The 20066-nt window shown below is 46.8% G+C and overlaps 1 protein-coding gene across 8 annotated transcripts in view; it reads left to right on the top strand.

Annotated features, from left to right (window-relative positions):
* Window positions 1-20066, top strand: part of RREB1 (ras responsive element binding protein 1) — a 164003-nt gene that overhangs the window by 62229 nt on the left and 81708 nt on the right. The window contains exon 1 of one of the 8 annotated variants that reach the window (XM_060403787.1): window positions 9020-9969. The exons of the other annotated variants lie outside the window; for them this stretch is intronic. The gene's annotated coding sequence lies outside the window, so the exon portion shown is untranslated. Of the gene's footprint in view, window positions 1-9019; window positions 9970-20066 lie in introns of those variants that run through there. 8 annotated transcript variants of the gene reach the window in all.

The following is a 20066-nucleotide window of genomic DNA, read 5'->3' as shown; positions in this document are numbered from 1 at the left end:
GAGCTCACCCCACTCCCGTTCTAGGCTTGGTTATCTGTTTTCCTTGTACCAGAGTGTAAGCTCCCCGAGAGCTTCTTGCTGCATTTTCCCTGCTTGTTCACCCATGCCCGGAGGCACCCACCCTAGTGCCTGGCACAGCCTGGGTACTCAGGCAGCACTGAATGAATGAATGAGCGGGTCGTCTTATACCCCTGTCCGAGGTGGAGGCACTCAGACAGAGCAGTTTGGTGCCTTGCCCACAGGCACAAATAACTCTTGCTGGTCGCACCTCAGATCTCTTGTTTTCTCAGCAGACCTTTTTTACATGTGTAAAATTTCGGGAGTAATCGGATCTATGTCATGGGATTGGAGGGCATGATATAAAACACTATAAATACTTAGCAGTGCCTGGCACCTCGCCAGCCATCGACCAGTGGCCTTGGGAGGGTTGTCTCCACTCCCTTCTCTGTGTTTGTCTTCCTTTGGGGCAGGGTTGCCGTACTGATTAGCCAGGCTCAAATGTGCCGGCCACCGAACTTCTAAAAGGTGCTTTTCATTCATCTGGAAAAGTGCTTTTTATTCATCTAAGGTTGCTGTGTTGGCTGTACTATCTAGCAAGTGATGGAAGTGGTCACATTGATGGAATCCGTTTAAAGCTACCCCGGGCCAGTGGGCACCACTCACAAGGTGTTGATTAAGCTGGTTTTCATCTTTTCTGTTTCCAGTCAGAATATTGTTCTGGGAGGGGCCTCCAGGACCCTCGTCCAGATTGTCTCCTTCCAGCCCCCCTAGTTTCCAGGAGAGGAACATCAAGCCAGGAGAGGGGCAGGGGCAGGGGCAGGGCTGGGGCACCGTGTAAGATTCTCTTCAGTGGCAGCAATACTGCCAGGTCTGGATGCCCAGAGTCTTGTATTCGTGGCAGGGGGTTGTCTGAACATTTCTGTGGTGGAACTACCATTGTTCTCATCAGGGATGTTAGTGAGCAGATTATATCCATAACCCTAAGTATTAAGAAGGGTTTTTCCCATTAGTTTTTTTTTTGTTTTTTTTTTTTTGCACATTTAACTCCTATTCACCGTAGAAAAGTTCTAAATAAACAAAAAGAAAAATCGAATAAAGCATGTAAGAAAGTAAAATTACTTTCATGAGTCACAAGTCTCCTTTCTCTTAATACATACACTTACCACGGAAATGGGATTTATTACATTTGTGAACAATAAAAAGCCCATTTTTGTATATGCCTTTAAATTATACCTTATCTATTGAAAATTTAATGTGATAAGTATTTTCTGATGTATCCAAATGTTCTTTGCCAAGAAAATGACTTTATTTTGATGTGGCATAATTTGAGGAGAGGAGAGTCGTAGGTTAATATTTTGATTGTTTTTCCCTGGCGCTCACTGGTCCTAGGTTAGTTTTGGGGTTTTCTTTATTCGGTTGGTTTTTTTTGTTTGTTTTTCTTGCATTGTGTGGCATGTGGGATCTTAGTTCCCTGAACCGGGATTGAATTTGTGTCCCTTGCAGTGAAAGTGCAGAGTCTTAACCACTGGTCCTAGGTTAAATAAAGCCAATTTAGGGTTAAAATTTTTACGTAAATTATGAATAGGTAAGCGGAAATTGATTTATTCTAAAGAGGAAAATGCTGAACTGACAAAATGTATTTATTTATTTTTTGATTAGCCTGTGATGTGTCATCCTATTGCTCCAAACAAACACCAGTGAAAAGCAAATCGAGCAGTTCAAAAAGTCCCTCCAAAGTGTCCAGTTCTCTTGATAAGGAGGTGTTTTCCGTTTTCTTAGGTCACAGGGGTGAGTGTTAGGGCTGATGGTAGGTTAGGTTCCTTTGGTTGTGGTTTTAATCAGATGTTTGCTTTAATTGTCGTCATCTGACACTTGAGTGCAGCTATCCCCATGGGGTCTTTTCTAACATAAGGACCTCTCAATGTATTAATAAGAAATGTTTCCAGGGTAAGTATAATTTTAGTTGTATTTTTAGACTGTGTTGAGAAGCTCTGACAAAATGTTTTTGAAAAATAATACTTTCATTGGAACTTCTCTTTATTAAATTACAGCAACATCTTCATACGTGTGTACAGTTTACGAGGTTTGTAGATGCTTGATGGGCCTATGAGGACGTTTACCCTCTGAAATAGCTCCTAGGAGGCCCTTGCCCTCGAGGAAGATAGAGCCTGAATGTGAATCACTCTGAGGCCTAATGTTAGGTAGGGAATCATCAGATCCATTCTGAAGGGCGATTGGAATCCTCTAACTCCAAGAACAACCTGGGGGCCATTAAATGACAAGCCAGGGAGAGGCATTTTGTTCCCACCTGCTCACTCCTGAAGTTTCCAGAGGGTCCCACCCCACCTTGTTCTCCTCTTCATTTCAGAGGAAGGAATGATGTTGGAGAAGGGAATGGCATCAGGAACACTTGAACAAACCTGATGAACCATCTCCCTTGGCCCTTTGCACACTCTTTGCATGACCTAGAGAGAGGACTGCACTTGTCAGCTCAGAGACTAAGGTCCTAAACCCAAGCCCAACCCTAATTACAGTTAATGCAAAGATGTTACACCTTCAGTCCAGTTCAGTCGCTGAGTTGTGTCTGACTCTTTTCGACCCCATGGACTGCAGCACGCCAGGCCTCCCTGTCCATCACCAACTCCCGGAGTTTTCTCAAACTCATGTCCATTGAGTCAATGATGCCATCCAGCCATCTGATCCTCTGTCCCCTTCTGCCGTCAATCTTTCCCAGCATCAGGGTCTTTTCCAATGAGTCAGTTACACCTTGGGCCTCAGTTTTTCCATCTGGAAAATGCGCAGAATCTTTCGTTTGTTCTTAGGAGGTGACACACTGATGCCCCCAAGCAGCAATTTTCTCTCTTTTTAATCAGTGAAAACAAACAAGAAAAACCTTTGTGAGGCTAGATGCTATTGTCCCAGGAAAAGTACCATAACATTAGAGAAATTCTAAGCATCTCAAAAGCTTATTTAGGGCAGGGCCACAGAGCAAGGCCTGCCAGCAGAGTGAGACCCTCCTCAAAAATCTTATCTCCATTCTCCTAGAGTTCTGTTTTTTTCTTAGTGATTGTTACAGTGATGCCTCGTATAGCACTAGTCTTGAGCTCTGAGAACAAAGTTCTCCCTATTTAGCCCCAACAGGATTCGGGTGGAAGTTCAGTTCAGTTCAGTCGCTCAGTCATGTCCGACTCTTTGCAACCCCATGGACTGCAGCATGCCAGGCCTCCATGTCCATCACCAACTCCCAGAGTTTTCTCAAACTCATGTCCATTGAGTCAATGATGCCATCCAGCCATCTCATCCTCTGTCGTCCCCTTCTCCTCCTGCCCCCAATCCCTCCCAGCATCAGAGTCTTTTCCAACGAGTCAACTCTTCACATCAGGTGGCCAAAGTATTGGAGTTTCAGCTTTAGCATCAGTCCTTCCAGTGAACACCCAGGATTGATCTCCTTTAGGATGGACTGGTTGGATCTCCTTGCAGTACAAGGGACAAGAGTCTTTTCCAACACCACAGTTCAAAAGCATCAATTCTTCGGCGCTCAGCTTTCTTCACAGTCCAACTCTCACATCCATAGGTGACCACTGGAAAAACCGTAGCCTTGACTAGATGGACCTTTGTTGGCAAAGTAACGTCTCTGCTTTTGAATATACTATCTAGGTTGGTCATAACTTTCCAAGGAGTAAGCGTCTTTTAATTTCATGGCTACAGTCACCATCTGCAGTGATTTTGGAGCCCCCCAAAATAAAAAGTCAGCCACTGTTTCCCCATCTATTTCCCATGGAGTGATGGGACCGGATGCCATGAAGCTGCCGCATCTGTGGTGTCTCTCTATCATCAGATGAAGGAGAATCATCCCAGTATTCCCTTTTTTAGGAGTCAGGGCTGGGAGCATGTATTATGCTTAAGGTTTACATGATATCTGTGTATTTTCAAAAAATGTTGACCATCATCTTTGTTTGAAGCTTCTATAGCCTTTCCAAGTTGCTCTGGAAAATCTTCCAAGAGTTTCTTAGCAAAACAGGGTACACAATAAGACCATATCAGCTAGGCCCAATGTAGAAGAATTACTTTCATGAAGTGGGCCTGGGGAGCTGACCTCAGTTACAGAGCTGAGGCCGTCTGTACAATGGGATCACAATTCAAGTCAGCTGACCTCAGTTACAGAGCTGTGGCCATCTGTACAGTGGGACCAGCACTCACCACGATGGGGCAGTGGTCACTTTTGGATGGATGATGACCTCACAAAGGTTTCCAAGGGCAAAACCCCCTCCAAACATCACTTCCAGAATTCCAAAGCAGTTTCACAATTCTGATTCTAAGAAAGGTTTGATTTCTGACAGGACTCCATCAGTGCCCTCTCATGCCTTTGTGTTATAGATGTTAGTAATTGTCGTGTCCGACGGTTTGCCACCCCACGGACTGTAGCCCGCCAGGCTCCTCTGTCCACAGGATTCTCCAGGCAGGAATACTGGAGTGGGTTGCCATTTCCTTCTCCAATCTGAGGAATTTAGCCTAGTTTATTTTGAAGAATTTTTTTTTTTAATCAGCTGGAGTTTTTCCCCTGCTCTAGTAGCTGGTTTCGGGTCCCACTGCCTAGGCAATATGGAGTGATAGTAAATAACCAAGCTTTTTGTAAGTGATGTTATTTGAGGGGGGGGGGCGGGTTAAAACATAATAAATGTAGGGATACATAAGTAAGGTTTTCTCTGAACCTACCTTCCTTTCTGAACAGGAGAAAAGATGAATTTTAGGTATAAGGGTGCACGATGTAATGGGTAGCACTCTCTAAAGACATTTAAGTCTGTTAAAGCATATATATCTTTATTCAAAAATAGATTGAGCTCTGAATGCTGATGCTTTCAAGACTGCTTTATGATAGGGTGGCTTGTAAGAGCACGTTGTTAATCAGATCTGTTGTATTTCCCACAGAATTTCACTAAGAGGTTAGGAGAGGGGACAGTGAAACAGAAACTTACACTATAACAGAAATACTGAGGGGACAGGAGAGGATAAAGCTGCCCTGGTACCTGGGCCACCTCCTTTCTCTTTCTTTCCCAGCTCTGCCTCTTTGAGATGTTCTTTGAGATGAGCAAGCTGGGGTCATGACCCTGGGTGTCCCCGTGTCTCTGGCTCGGCACTGGGAGTCCTTCCCCAAAGCCCAGCGCTGGTTCTTCTTGTCCCCAGCTTTCCAGAGAAGGCCTGGGAGGCAGCAGGGCCGGGGGGGGGGGGGGGGAGCTGAGGTGTGGTACCTCCCCGTCCCCTAGGCCCCTGGGGAAAGGAACCACCTTCTGGAATGGGGTACAGGGAGGGGGAGGCCTGAGCAGAGGGTGGATAGGCAGAGGGCAGTCACTGCCATGGGCTGGGTACAGACCAGGCTGTGTTTGGGGAGTTGGTTGTCTTGGAAGCTGGCGTTCAGGCGACCCTCTATGGTTCCCTAACGTGAGTGTGGCACGCGTGTGCATTGCTGGAGTTTGAACAGGCAGATGAAACGAACCATCTAAATACTCAGATGCTTGTTTTCCCGAGAAATTGAAGCTGGCCTAAACTGTAGGACTCATTTGCCCCAGCTGCTCTCGGTCGTCATTTTCGTTCGGTCTGCTGAAAAAAAAAAAAAAAAAAAATTAAAAAACCATTCCTGGGAAAAGTGCAGGGTCAGAGAAGGGAGAGCAGTTCTGCCTTCTGTGATGCTGGAAGGAAGGATGGGGGAGATGCCTCCTCTTCCTCTCGTGGCCCTGGAGCACAGCTTCAGTTTCTAGAGGATCAGCCTGCTGCTATGCCCAGCGGTGGTATTTTAAAGTATTTCTCAGTCGTTTTTTTAGGATTATCGGTCATCGCTTGCAGGGTTCCTTTTCATTTTCAAGGGCATCCAGTCTAACCGTTTAGCTCCCTTTCAAAAGCCTCCCTCCCTCCCTTCCTCGGGCCCAGGCAGCAAGATTAATAATGTTAACTGATTTACTGTTGCTGCAAAAAAAGCATTAGTTAATTAGACTTTTACACCTCAGTCAGATGGCATTAGACCCTCTTTGTGCACTTTAACTCAAGGATGTTAAAGACCTAAATCGTTGAGAAAAAAAGAAAAGAAAGAAAAAGGACAGGCACTTTTCCAGTTTAAGCTGCATGTTGGTCCATGTTAATTAGGCGTTTGTCCCTCAAGTCTGGAGGTGATAGAAAACGCCAGTTACTGTGGTATTTAGCTGACATCAAACTCCTGTCCAAATAATTCAGTTGGGCCCAGCCTTCTCTTTTAATTGGTGGGAAGGAAAGCTAGGCACACACCCAGAATAAGGAGGAAACTGTTGCATTTAACATTTTAAAATTTCATTCTGAAGGATCTGAAGTACACTCGTGTGTGTGTTTTTTAATTAACTATCCAGTTGAGCTTTTTTAAAAGAGTAACAACAGAATCTCCTCTCACACTTGAGCTACCCCAAATGATTAGCCCTTGTAAGTCTCTAAGAAATGAAAGTTTAATACTTGTTGTTATCCAAGGTCAAAAAGTGGTATGTTATTATCTAGAGTCCTTACAGATTCATATATGTTTGGCACTGTCTAATAGGGTGTCGGTGCCAAGCAATAGACAAGTTTTAGAAACCAATATTTAGTGGCATATATTTTTTAAATGTCATGATAGTTTTATGGAAGTAATTAGATAAAACATGCTTTAAAGAAAAAAAGATTTAAGCAATTTCTTACCAGTTGCCAGAGAAGGTAATTCTCAGTGACAAGAGTGTTGTTTACCTCATTCACGAGGTGTGTAAAAACAATTCCAAAAATAATGAAAGGATTTTCTTCTAACTAAGGGTAGCCTTGTCGGCCTTCCAGCCTTCCTGGCTTTGTCTGTGGTTTCTAGCCAAAGCTTCACACGTTTTCGAGCGCTTCATTTTCAGCACTGAACTACTTTTTGGTGCATTGAATGAATGCAATATGTTAAAACTCCTGTACGGCCCAGAATTGCTTGGCTGTCCCTTGGCCTGCCTGCTTGGTACTGGCTGAAAAGGTACCATTGTTTGTTCTGCAAACACTGGGTGATGTTTGTTTCCAAGGTGACTGGTTCTATTGCTGCCATTTAAAGCAAGGGGGGGATGGGGAGAGAGAAAGTTGGCTTTAAACACCTGAGAGCATCCTGTTGAGGATACAGTCTCTGTGTGTGTATGTGTGTAAGTTGAATTATTATTTTAACTGAGGTAATGGGAGGAAGAGGAATAGTGTGGAAATGGGAGGAAGAAACAGATATCAGTAGGTTTAAAATATCACTAAGTTCTGATACACAGTATACTTAGAAGGTAATGGTGTGAGAAATGTTAGAATTAAAGATCTGATTATCCTGCAGTTAACTGTTTTCACATTTGATAAACTAAAAGACAAGAGAAGAAAAATATTTTAGATGATATCCACTGAAATGTTACATTTATTTTTGCATGAAATATAGTTGTTTATCTATGACTTGTAAGTAGCTATTCAAATGAAAATCTTTGAGAGTAGTATCATTAAACTTGGTTATCCATCAGGTCACCGGACCTTCCCAAAAAAGTCAGAACAAGAGATACAAAGAGATTGGTTTCAGTCATAAAATCTATAAAGAAAAATTTGGAAAAATATGAAACGGTTGAAGTGTACTTGTGTTGAAAATATTCCAGTGTTGAAAATATTCCAGAGAGATAATGAAAAAGATGAAAAGCATCTTTTGGTGATGAATGACATATTCATCAGTGACAGATTTTTAAGTTCAAATTAGAAAGAGAAAAATGTTTCCCTTCCTGGAATTGCACCCCCTCTTTTTTTAAATTTTTATTGTACATGGATGCTGTTAACAGAACTTTGCCTTTTCACTCCTATCGGGTTTAGTACAGTTCATGCCCAGGTTTCAGTAAACATTAACTAGTTTTATCAGGGCTTGCAGTGTGCTGAATGGCTAGCAAAGAGAGTGTACTGCAAGAGACAGATGAAAATAAGAGAGTCCAAGGTCACATGGATGTTGAATTTTAAAAAATTATGGAGAATTTAGGGGGAAAGACATCAAGTTTCACACTTTCAATATCCTCTCTTCAGTTATGTGGGCCTGTAACAGGGCTGCTTGATCTGCCCTTTCTATGTCCTGGGGTTAAAACCATTTCTTCAGATGCGTCTTCTGAATGGCAAGAAAAGTAATTTTAAAAACATTATTTTTTCTTTGCTTTCATTAAGAAAAAAATCTGAAGACCCACCTTCTAGGATGAAAAGTTCTTAAGGTCCCAGCAAAGTACTATAACATATATTGTGACAATTCTGACGACATCTGGTTTTACAGGGATTTCCTTTTTTTTTTCCTTTCTCAAAGATTAATTGGGATGGCCCTCTGAGCGCTATAATTTCATTTCCGGAGTTGGTACACTCAAGCCTGTTAGATGAAATATGGCCAGATACAGAGTCAATGTGCTGGCCTCGGAAACCGTGTAATATTTAAAACTTTCGCCCGTGCCTCTTTTCCGAAAATAGGAATGTGATTTGTGCTTCTTTTTTAGTGAAGAGTATCTGCACATTTTAAAAATTGCAGAGACAGTAGGAACTGCCCTCTTCCCGTCCTTCACTGCAGGCTGCCCCTGCGCACCGGTGGCCGACACGGAGGGTGGGGCTGCGAGCTGCGCCCCGAGGGTCGTGTCCCCTCCCCGGTGGCCCCGCATCTAGGCCGTCGGGATGGATTTCGGTCCTGGGGCTCCGGCGACCGGGACTGGCAGGACGCGGCGGAAGGCAGCCGGCCCTCCTGGGGCCGCGGAGCCTTCGAGCACACGGGGGACTGTCCGAGAGAAGCGCGTTTGCACAGGAGCGAGCGCGCGGCGGCCGGCGGGAAGCGGGGTGGACGACGGCCCGGACGGCGGGGTCGCGGGGCGCCGCTGGTCCAGCCCGGGCCTCGGCGCCGCCCGCCCACTTCGGCGCCCCGCGCGGGGCGTCCCGGTGAGCGGGCGGCGGGGCCGTCAGTCAGGGCGGCGGGCGCCGATTGGCCGAGCGGGCGGTCGGGGGCGGGGCTCGGCCGCCTTCCCGTGGGCCGCGGCGGCGTCGCCTCCACGAAGACCTTGAGCCGCTTTCTCCTCCGCCCGCGGTGGCCGGGGCGGCAATCCCGTGGACAGCCGGAGGCCTTCGAAGAGCCCGTCTAGTAATTGAGTTGGTTGTTTAGAAAGGGGTTCCTCACAGGGAGAGTTTAGAAAATTGTGCGCCCTGAGAGAAGTCTTCCCACTTTTTCTCCCACCACCCCCTGGTGATAGTTTGAGGCCATTTTTAGCCTGTGACCAGGTAAATTTCCAGAAGTTTTGCATAGGCGTGAGCGCGCCCACTTGCACTTTGAGTTACGGCCCAGAATGAGTACGCCTTAAAGGGCTTGGGTTTACCTGATGGCTGTTCTAGTGAGAACAGCGCGGGGCTGGAAACAAGATGTTGCCGAGCCCTTCGGAGGCTGAGGACCAAGAGCCTGAGGACAGGGAAGGAAGGGGACGAGGACGGACAGGGGCAGCGTCGCTGCTGGCCGACGGGAAGCCGGCGGCGTTGGGCTGCTGTTTGTCTCGTTTCCGATGTGACCCTTCTTCAGCACAGAACCGAACAAGCCCCCGTGGCCTCAGGTTTTAAGTCCCCTCTCACAGCCGAGCGGAACCCCCCAGGCACCTGTTCCCCAGGGCCCCTCCGGCGTCCACGTGGAGCGACCAGCCCATTGAGCCGGGCGCCAGCCCCTTGTTCTGTGCTTCAGGCCCCACCATCCGAGGGGAAAGCAAGGCCTGTGGGAGCGCTGGGGCTCGCTCCCCAGGGGCTCCAGGCTGCCTGCCCCCAGGCGTCCTGCCAATGTGCCCTGTGACCCCGCAGGCCCTGCCCCCAGCGGGCACGGTGGGCGTGCACATCTGTGTGAGCATGAGGCGGGTTCACCCACCGAGGGCACTGCCGCCTCCTGCACCGAGGAGCCCCGGCCCCACTTCCATGAGCAGCTTGGTACCCAGAGCACTTCCGGTGAGCCCCCCTCAGATCTGACTTCTGCCTTCTTGGGTGGTCACTCTTCACTGAGCTGCAGCATCCAGTGATCCTTAGGAGCAGGGGATTCAGATTCAGTAAATCTGTTTGTGAGGCTGGGGCTTGTCCACTTGAAAAAGCTTCTGGGGGTGATTAGTGAACACCCCTAATAATTAGCTTTCAAAGAACGTGTTTATAAACAGGCTACTACTTGTACGTTTATGTCTGAGAGACCAATGAATATATTTCAGGCACTGGGTCTTTTTTTTTTTAGAGTTAGGACATGATACATAGACCTTGTAATTCTCCTATCTGATGCTTGCTTGTTGCAACCCTGAGTTTCCTGTTAAGCGAGGTATTGCGGTGCCTGGGCTAGACCCCTGATAGGCTGTCTGCACTGGCAGGTGTAAATGCCACTAATTAATTTTTTAAGAAGTTGGCAGTGTGACAGAATTATCAGGGATGCTGAGTATCTGGTACTGGATGTTTCTTTTGTTAAGGCCGTGGAGAGGTAATGTCACACACAGGTCATAAACCTGCGGACGTTTAATCCTTTGGTCTGAGGTTGTGGATTTAGGGGTGCTGAATATTTTCTTTAATGGGTAGGGGAGGCTGTCCTGGTTTCCACTGGGCCTTCCCCGCCATCCCCGCCAGCTCTTGCGGTATTATCTTCTGGTGAGGTGTTTACTCAATTATCATCAGGCCCAGCTCTTGTTAGAAGAGGATAAATGGTACTTGGGCCCCTTTATCTGGACCCTCTTGCTCACCATTTTGCCACAGCTGAAGAGACAGCCTGTGCCTCTAACTGAGTCCAGTCTTTTTTTCACTCCTTGATTGTGAAACAGCAGGAAAGTCAGCCGCTCATCAGTTGTGTGCAGATTCACAGCCTCTGCTCTCGCAGCTTATGAATGCACCATTTGTTGTTTGGCGCACAACTGTTAGATACAACTGGCCTTGCAGCCCACTCTGCCTGCAACCAGAGTACATCACTGTGGTCTTTTTTTTCCTTTTCTTTCCTTTTTTTTTTTTTTTTTTTGCCTCTGCATAGGCCAAATTTTTGCTTTAAATACCACCATTTTGTCCACACTAGTTTCTTTGACCCCGCTTACATTTTTTAAATGTAAATTTCAGAAATAGCCTTAATTTGCTCTAACTCTTAGTATAGGGGTTCTGAATCAGTACAAGTATTTTACTTTATTAAAGGAGGGCATTACTTTGGTGGCTTGGTTTTTGCATATGTGCTTTCTCTCTGTTTTTTTGGTAGTATCAAAGAAGCATGTGACTTTGAAATTTTATTTTAAACTGCGTTGAAGTCAGAAAGTTTGGGTTTTTTCCTAGATCATAGTCTCTCCTACGCTTTACACAAAATCTCTTTGTCATCAAGTACTGTCTTCAGTTTAGACTTTAAGGAAAGCTGGTAAAAGAGCAATGTGGTTTTCTAGAGTATTTGAATATATCATTACAAATGACTGTTTATCATTGCTTTCTCTTGTTAAAACCAGGTTCCATCCCCAAATGATACCAGTAATGTTAAAATTTTCACTTCGGTTTTGTTTCTCTCTCTTTGCATACATTATTTGACTTCGTAATTATGTATGTGTTACATATGCATACATTGGCATTATTCCTCCTTCACATTTTATTTAATTGTATTTTGTGTGAAAGAACATGTTAGTGTATTTTTCTGCTGTGCTTTATGTATTCAACAACTGAACCAGATTCTTAGTTCTCATTGTTTTTAGGCCTTGCTCTGGCTAAGGAGACACATTTCTGTTAAAATAGCAGTAAACATCCTACAGCAACCAAGTCTACAAACCTTGGCATCCTGGAGCTTCCAAAAATGAAACAGCCATTTGCCGAAAATGAAGCAGCTTTCTGTGGTTGAATTTTACAGTAGATATTTAGGTTTCAAGGACTGTGTTCACTCGTTGTCTTTCAAAGGGGATATGGATGCCCCGGGTTGCACTTAACCTTTTTGTTAAAATTTAGACATAAAGGTTTGTGTAAGGAAGAACGTGTGATCGCTGGTAAGATTCATGCTTTCATCTCACCATTCAGCTGGGGGGATATCTGTCTTTTTTGTGAAGACTGTCCCACCGCCTGAAGAATCCTTAAGGCTGCCAAAAGATGAAGCAACGAGTCAGGAGGACAGTGAGCCCAGGTTCCAGGGCTTCCAGGGGCAGTTCTCACCTGGGAGTCTGCTCTCAGCTTCCAGAGCACCTTTCCTTGCCTAGCCCAGCGTTTTCATGCTTGGTTTTGATCTGCTCACTTAAGCTGAGCAGCCTCTGTGGACTCTTCTCCCTACACCGTGCACGCTTTCTTGACTGCCCTTCTCATGTGATTAATATGCGTGCTGCTCAAAATGGCAACTGAAACATCACCAGGTATTTTCACCAGGTAGAAACTGCTTTTCCTGTGTCAAAACAACCAGTGTGGCTTAGTTGATGCTGCTGTTGCTAAGCAGGTAAATTTCTGGTCTGCAGGCTGTCTGTTAACCCCGTAAGTGCCTAATGTCAAGCAGAGAACAACAAGAAGAAAAACCAACTTTTGCTTCCTTCTGACACAGTGCAGTGTTCCAGCTGGTGAAAGCCGGGCCTCGCTCAGCCTCACCTGTGCTTAGCTCTGTTCTAGGACCCAGCCTCGAATTCTTCGTTTCCAAGGGGAGGAGAGGAGTCAGGCGATGGAGAGGGCTGGGAAGCTGGTGGAGAAGACGCCGCCGAGGGGGAGCTGGCAGCAAAGGTCTCCCGCTGCAGGATGCAAATTACGGGCTTGAGTCCAGTCAGGAATGGGTTTAGCCTTTCTCTCTGGGACTTTTCTCTGCGAGTCTGCCTTCCACTGCAGCCTGGCTGAGGGGAGAAAAGGAGAACGGGCTGCTCTGTCCGTCCCTCTGCCAGAAAGGAGTTAACAGAGCACACCGCAGAACAGGTTGGGCGAGACTGCTAACCGGTGATGGAGCCTCCCCTCTCCCTCTCCTTCCTCCTCTGCTCCCTGCTCCTCTCCCAGGACTTGGAGGCGTCTTCACCCCATCCCCTGCCCCCCCCCCCCGGCCCCCTCCCCACTCCAGTGTCTGGCTTTCCCTCTCCCGGGCAGGACATTTGATGTGATGAAAATCCTCTGTGGCAATGAGGAGCCTGTGTGAGAGGCCTCGGCCTTGCCAGCTGTTTCTGGAGAAATCGCCGTCTGTGCCTGTCGTCATGTAACATAGGCCCCATTCACCAGAGACATTCTTGAGTGTGCATTTATGCCTCTGCCGGGTGCGCAGCCTGCGATGGGGGTGGGCAGCAGGGAGAGGCGGCGGCGAGGGGCGTCCCCGCGCCCCCAGTCAGTGCCCGTGGGGTCCAGAGGTGTTGCCTCCTGAAGCATCCACAGCTCATTAGCCTTAGGGATGTCCTGTGGCCGTCAGCTCGGGGGAGCCGAGCTCTCGAGAAGGCAGCTCTGATCTGACATGAGTTCTGTGTGGTGTTTGTGTCGAACCCCTCCGTAAACATACCATATATAGTCACGAGGAGCCACTGTAACACACGCTGCAGGGGAGCCTCTCCCGACGCGCCGCCCGGCGCCCAGAAGCAGGCTCGGCTATTTCTGGCTTGTCGCCGCTTTCCTTTTTCTCCTTTGGAGGGAGGAGGCAGGAGGCGTCTCTTTTCTTTCTGATCCTCACCCTGTTTGAAGCATGTTTCTGATGCTAGTGTGTCTGGCACGGTGAAAACTCAAGAAACTGTATTGTCACATGAGGAGAGACCGGATTCTCTTTGTACATCTGTTTTAGAACAGAACCCTTGTTTTTCTTGGTACCTCTCACACAACACACGGCTCATGTTTCATGGCCCCTGGTCCTCCACTGCTTGTTTCTGGAGCATCCTGTAACGCTGTGAGGGTGAGCTCCCCCCGGAGCACGTTACTGTCGTGGCCGGAGGAGAAGTTGCTCTTGTGTTTCCTCAGCATCCTTGCTGGGCCGTGCCCACGCGTTTACAACACCTCACCTTCACTCGCGAGGCCCGGGCACCAGCTCTCTGCCGAGCCCAGGGCAGCGGTTCTCCGCCTGGCAGGGCTGGCTCTGTGGAGCAAAGGAGACCGTAATAAGAAAGAAATGCAGTGAGTGTGTGTGTGTGTGTGTGTGTGTGTGTGTGTGTCTCTGTCTCTGTCTCTGTCTCTGTGTGTGTCTGTCTCTGTGTGTGTGTCTCTGTGTGTGTTTAATCCCCCTGGAATACCTAGGCCACAGCACTTCAGCCTGTGGGAGGGAGGGAGGCATTTGTGGTTCAGATAGAGACTTCTTCCTCTTGTTTCCCTTCTTTTCCTTCCTTCTCCCCCCCTCCCTCCAAAGGCCGCGGGGCACCTTCTCAGGCCTCGGGTATGGATGGCCCTGGGGGAGCGGCGGCCTGGTCTGCCGCGCTGGGGAGTTTGGCTGTTGCGTCAAGAGTCGAGAGTCGAGTCGGGCGCCTCTGTTCCTTGTGTTCTGTCATGGGCCTCATCAGCGTGAACTGTATCTGACTGTGTGACAGTTAATTGTACCATCCTTCCCGTTTCTTAAGCTGATAAGCCCCTTTCTGTCTGCCTACATCAAGCCTCTTTGTTTGAGAACTTCCTAACACAGTAGAAGAACAAAGCGACAGTTTTCTTATTTACTGAAGTCTCTAAGGCACATTTATTATGCTCTTTATTGTTACCTTTTTTTTATATAACCTCATTCCTTTAACTTATATAATTGAAGTGTTCCAAGTAGTACAAAGTTAAAACTTCCCTAAAAAATATCAGTGTGTCCAGGATAGAAAAAAATATATATATATTTTTTAGGCTGTGTCTTTTCATGTCAAGCTCTTAACAGTGCCTGGTAGATAATGTTCAGAATAAGACACTGGGTACTGCCGGAGTACCAGTTACCAGTTATGGAAGCAGCAGTTGCTTAGCTAGTATTCAGTTGACTCAATAGTAATATATCACTTATGTGCAGGTCACTTATTTGGCATTCTGAGGTCCAGAATCTTTAGCCTGTGCCGGGGTGGGGGTGGGGGGGGGATATGCAAAATAGAGCTTGCAAGAAGCCAGGCAGGTTTAGGAAGTTTTAGTACTAAGACTCCTCCCCTTGATTCCTGATGGTCCTTTTAGACCCACACTTTATTTAGCACTGTTTATTCTCACTGTAGATACAGTCCTCACCACCTTGTCTCCCGTTTTTCCAGTCAACAAGAAATCAGAGGCCAGATTGGTGGTTGGGGGTGAAAAACACCATCAGAAGGAGAGGTTCCGAGAGCCACACGAGAAAAGCTCTCAGGAGGTGAGACAGGCGCACTCACACAGCACAGCTGGTCCCAAGTGGACAGAGGCACCGTCTGTGCTGTTTCTTACAGCTGCCTCTGTACCCACACGCTCTCAGTAACAGTTTCAGTGAAAAAGACAGAACGCATGGCCGACCGAGGCCCCGGGTGGTGTAGGAGCAGCGCTGGAGGAGGAAGGCTGTTGCGTGGTTCCCAGAGGCGCCCTTGTGTAATGGTTGTTCATTGTAGTGATCCTGAGTCATCACCCAGAAAGGCTTGATTAATCATACGTTGATTCACCTCGCTGTGCTTAAGGGGATGAGGAAGTTTGAAAGATACTTCAGAGAGATTTACACCCAGGAGTTTTATGTAGAAAATGAACTTCTTGATGCTTTCCCCCCTTACCTCCACAGTTCTCCTCATTGATACGCAGCTGCTCTATGAGCTAACGTGCAGTGTTCGAACCCAGTGGGTTCAGATATATACTAAAATGTTACTTGTTGTGACCAACTTTGCAGGGAAAAAAAGTGACAGTAACAGATTCAAACAATGTTCAGATGGTTTTATGAGGGTTGCTTTTCTGTATTCCTAGTGTGAATTGTTCTTTCATATTTTTAATTGAAATATTAATACAGAGAATGTCATAGAGCTTTTAAAGCAGAGACTAGAGAAGTCCCTCCGTCTGGTGGCTACCACAGATGTCATGGTTACCCTGCGAGGTGGAGCCTCTGTGGAGAAGGATGTCCAAGCGCAGAGGAAGCCTCAGAAAACTTAAATAGTAAAAAAAAAATTAAGTGTAAGTCATCAAAGGACAAACAGAAGGAAGGAGTGTTCTTCCCCCCTGATCCCAACTCGAGGCTCTTTCCAAGAACCATAGGACTTAGGAGTTGGAAGGTCACTTAGAGGTCACTTAGCCTGATTTTAGAAATCTGCCTTTATCTCGCTCAGTGTTCTTCCACGGTTCAAGTCTGTGCCTGTGGTGCTGCATGGTTCCTTTGGCAGGAGGACTAATACTAACTTGAAAAATTAGATGTGCTTACTTGGCGGAAATGACTGTATATTTTTTAGTTTTTTGTTAATTTTATTCTCAGCAGCTCCATTTTACAGATGGAGACCCCTGTGGCACTCTGTGGTGGTACACCAAACATCTCTTGGCATCATTAAGTACTTGCAGATATTTTCATGGAAATCCCAGAGTAGAAAACTCCCCAGGGTAACTCATACCTACTAGTAGTTCCCAAGCATTTTGATTTTATCTGCTTAAGTATAGAGCATTGCTGGGCCTGAACTTTAATAATCATACTCATAGATGTATTTTAAATACATATTAGCTTCTAGCAGTATTAAATTTATATCTTTTGTGCACTTGGTTTTGCTTTTTTTTTTTTTTACCAAGAGAAATTGTTCCTTTTAGAAATGTGATTAGTTTTAAAATTTGGGTATCCATGGGAACTGCACCTCCTGGTTGCCATGCTGAAGGTGGAATGCATTCTCTTAGAGTTGGATGTTTGTGACTCTGTCAGGGAAGGAAAATGTATATGAATTGCGTGTAAGAAATAAGAATTAGGTCTCTGGATGTTAGACACTCACAGCAGATGGAAAAGCAGTAAAACCCAGTACTTTCCCGGAAGCGAGGAGCGGGTCTCAGGCTGCCCTTTGGGGTGTGGACAGTGCAGAGAGGGCTGCAGGCGGGAGGGGCGTGGCGGGGGTGGAAGGGCTTGGTCTCCTTCTCTGCTATGGCCTATGCAGGCCTGCAGCTCCTTGCGCTGGCTCGGTTGAGATGGTGTCCACACGGCACCCACCGCGGACAGGCCTGCTCCGGGACACCTGTTGAGAGATTGGGATGGTGGGGCTGGAGGAGCAGGGAGGCAGCATCCAGGCTCGGGTTTGAGCAGCCAGTGGCTGCCCGGAGCTCAGCCTGTGTGTGTCACAGAGGCCTCACCTGTGGGCCTGAAGGCTGCTGTGGAGTGGAAGGGAGCCATCCATTAATACCCTGATGTCCCCAGAGCACTCTAAAGACATGTCAGAAATTGTGGGTCTGTTATTAGCAGCTCAGTCCATCACATTCACTGTTGCAGTGCTTCCCCTCCTTCACATAATCCTAATGTTTTATTGAAAGCAAGTGCTGTGGGTCTGCCTTAAAAGCCAACTGAAATGGCTTTTCCTGGACATCGAGTTATTTATAAGGGGGGACTTGAGACCCAAAGAGAAGAGTTGGGTCAGTGGAGTTAAGGTTGTTGGAGGATTGAAGCATTAACTTGATGGCTGGTCTTATCCAGGATTTTGAGATTTCAAGGAAAAGTGGACAATGGCTGCTTGTGTCCGAGGGATTCGGCCTGTCATATGATCTGCAGACCAGTCCCCAAGTCGCCTTGCGGGCACCCGGGGCGTCCACGGAGACCGTGAGCTGTGGAGCGCATGGGATGGACTGGCTTGGAAATTGTGGAGCCCATAACTGGATTTGGTCGTAGCCTCAGGTCTGCATAAAAGTTGCACCTCACAGGGACGTGATGTCTGTATGGCCTGAGATTTATTACTTGGGCGCAAGGTGGAGGAGACAGCTGCAGGAGCTGTCGGGGGAGAGCCATTCTGTAAAGGACCAGGACACGCAGACAGTGGGGAGGAAGGACTCGGCCACGCAGACCTCTTCGGGTATAAGAAGTGGAGAGGGGCTTTGGGCTGTGTAAAGCATCGTGTTTATAAACCCCTGGCCCTTGACTTATAGATTGATTCTCTCAATAGGAACAGGATCATGGAAGAAATAAACTGAACAAATTAGACTGCAAAATCACGAGACTGCTTTTCTCTGGCTCTCATTTTCCGAACGCAGACCTTCCTAGTATGTGTCCCTTGCGTAGCACACGGTGACTCTGACCTGTGGATGCATCATGAACCAGCCGTGATGCCCACTGTCAGCTCGCTTGCTGAATAAGAGGAGTTTGGGGGGCCTTGCAGGAGGATCCTGGCAGGGTGGATGCGCTGCTGAATTTCTCTAGTTCTGTGATTACTAACAGATAACTGATTATCTGATCGCACATTATTCCTATTCTCCTGTATCCTAAGAGAAGGCTCCCCGGGGTTATTAGCTCCTTAATGAAAAGCAGAGAGGTAAACCCTGTTTTCTGCTTTACATGGAGACTTTATTGTTCTGCCTAGTGTCTCCAAGGTAGATGTGAGATTTTTAAAGAAAATAGAAATGTTTCAATTTTCAGGTTTTTTTTTTTTTAAGGTGACTTTTTCATGTCTCCTGTAAGAAGTGAAAAAAGAAAAAAAAAAAATTTTCTCACCAGTAAAATCCAGCAGTTGCTGAATAGCTATAAAACATATTAGAGAAATTAGTGTTGGGCCTTCTTATTTTTAGCTCTGATTTTACAGCTGAGTTATAATAGGTGAGCAAATGCATTGTACGAGTGTTTACCTTTTTTTTTTCCTTTTTGGCCACGTGGAAGGACCTCAAGAGGTGGAATGAGACACACCCAGAGCATGAGGCGCTTGAGGGCCTAGGAACTTGAGAAGGCCCGGGCAGCAGGCTCTTCAGCTCAGCTCAGCTCAGCTCAGCTCTGCTGTGCTCGCCGGGGAGCAGAGCACCCCCCAGCCCCCGAGGAGCTGAGTTTTAAAATGTTTCTGTGTGTTCAAGGGGCTTGTCCTCCTGCTAGGGAGAATTCTGGTAAGAAAGCTCCCCCTCTCTGAGGTACGTCATAGATCCCACTCAGCTAAGTCCTCCAGAGAGCCCTCCAGAGAGGTGCTGTTTGCTTCACAGACCAGAAGGACCTGTATGTGGTTCTAGCGCATATTTAAAAATTCTCTCTCCCCAATTCTTTCAATTTTGTGTATTTCATAAATTTTCTGGTTTAAGTTGATGGGTTGTTGTAGATTACATTTTGTTTTGGCCGTGTGGTTCTTGGAGGTGGGGATTTATTGTTTTGTTCCACATAAAATGGAAGGTGGTATACTGTGGACAGACAGCTCAACTTGGATGGGCAATTTTTTCTAGTTAACTAGAAATTATTATTATTATTTTCAGGAGCAGTTTTGTGGTTCAGTGGTGATGCTTTTACCTTAAAGGTTGGTTGGTCGGTTGGGGGGTGTGTGTCCGCACACGTACACAGTTTCATGGGGCTCTTGACCTGAGTCCTTCAGTGTATTTATCTTTCACATCTTCAGTGCTTCTTAGCATATTTAGATTGTTCTAAATTGTTGGTAACAGTTACATAATCATGCTGCAGTGAAGAAGTTTTATATCTGGTGCAAAACAGACCCCAAAATGGGACGTTGGAAAAAAAAAACTCATTTGATGAAGTGAATGAGAGTAGAAATCCTAGCTAACCAGTTTTGTTACAAGATACATCACATCTGTGTTTGATAGAATGGACTTGAGGCTGGTGTAAAGGTCCTTTTTATTAACGGTGATAGGAATTGTTTCAGTGGGCTTAAGCTAAAGCTATCAAACAAACTTTAAAATCTCAGTGGCACAGCACGTAAGATGTCATTGCTTTTCATGTGAAGTCTGTTGCGGGCTGGCAGCTCTCGAGCAGCTCCTTTCCAGGCAGTGACCCAGGGTCCTGCACCCCCCACCCCCACCTCTGCCCGTGCTCCCAGGCGGCCACTGTAAGGAGAGAGCCAGCAGGCCACGCAGGTGCTTTTAAAAGCTTCAGACTGGAAGCGCTGTGTCACCCTTGCTCGCAGCCCATTGGCCAGAACTTGTCACCTGCAGTGTGTGGAGGTGCAGGGGTGCTGGGCAGTGTGGAAGAGCCCTTGGGCCTTCTCCGTGCAGTGAACCACGTTGCCATTCTCCTTGGATTATCTCATCCAGGCTCACTGTGCAGATAGATAAACCAGGTTAAG

Source organism: Ovis aries, chromosome 20 (genome assembly GCF_016772045.2).
Source record: "Ovis aries strain OAR_USU_Benz2616 breed Rambouillet chromosome 20, ARS-UI_Ramb_v3.0, whole genome shotgun sequence".
Lineage (NCBI taxonomy): Eukaryota > Metazoa > Chordata > Mammalia > Artiodactyla > Bovidae > Ovis > Ovis aries.
This window is presented reverse-complemented; position numbering and strand designations above follow the sequence as displayed.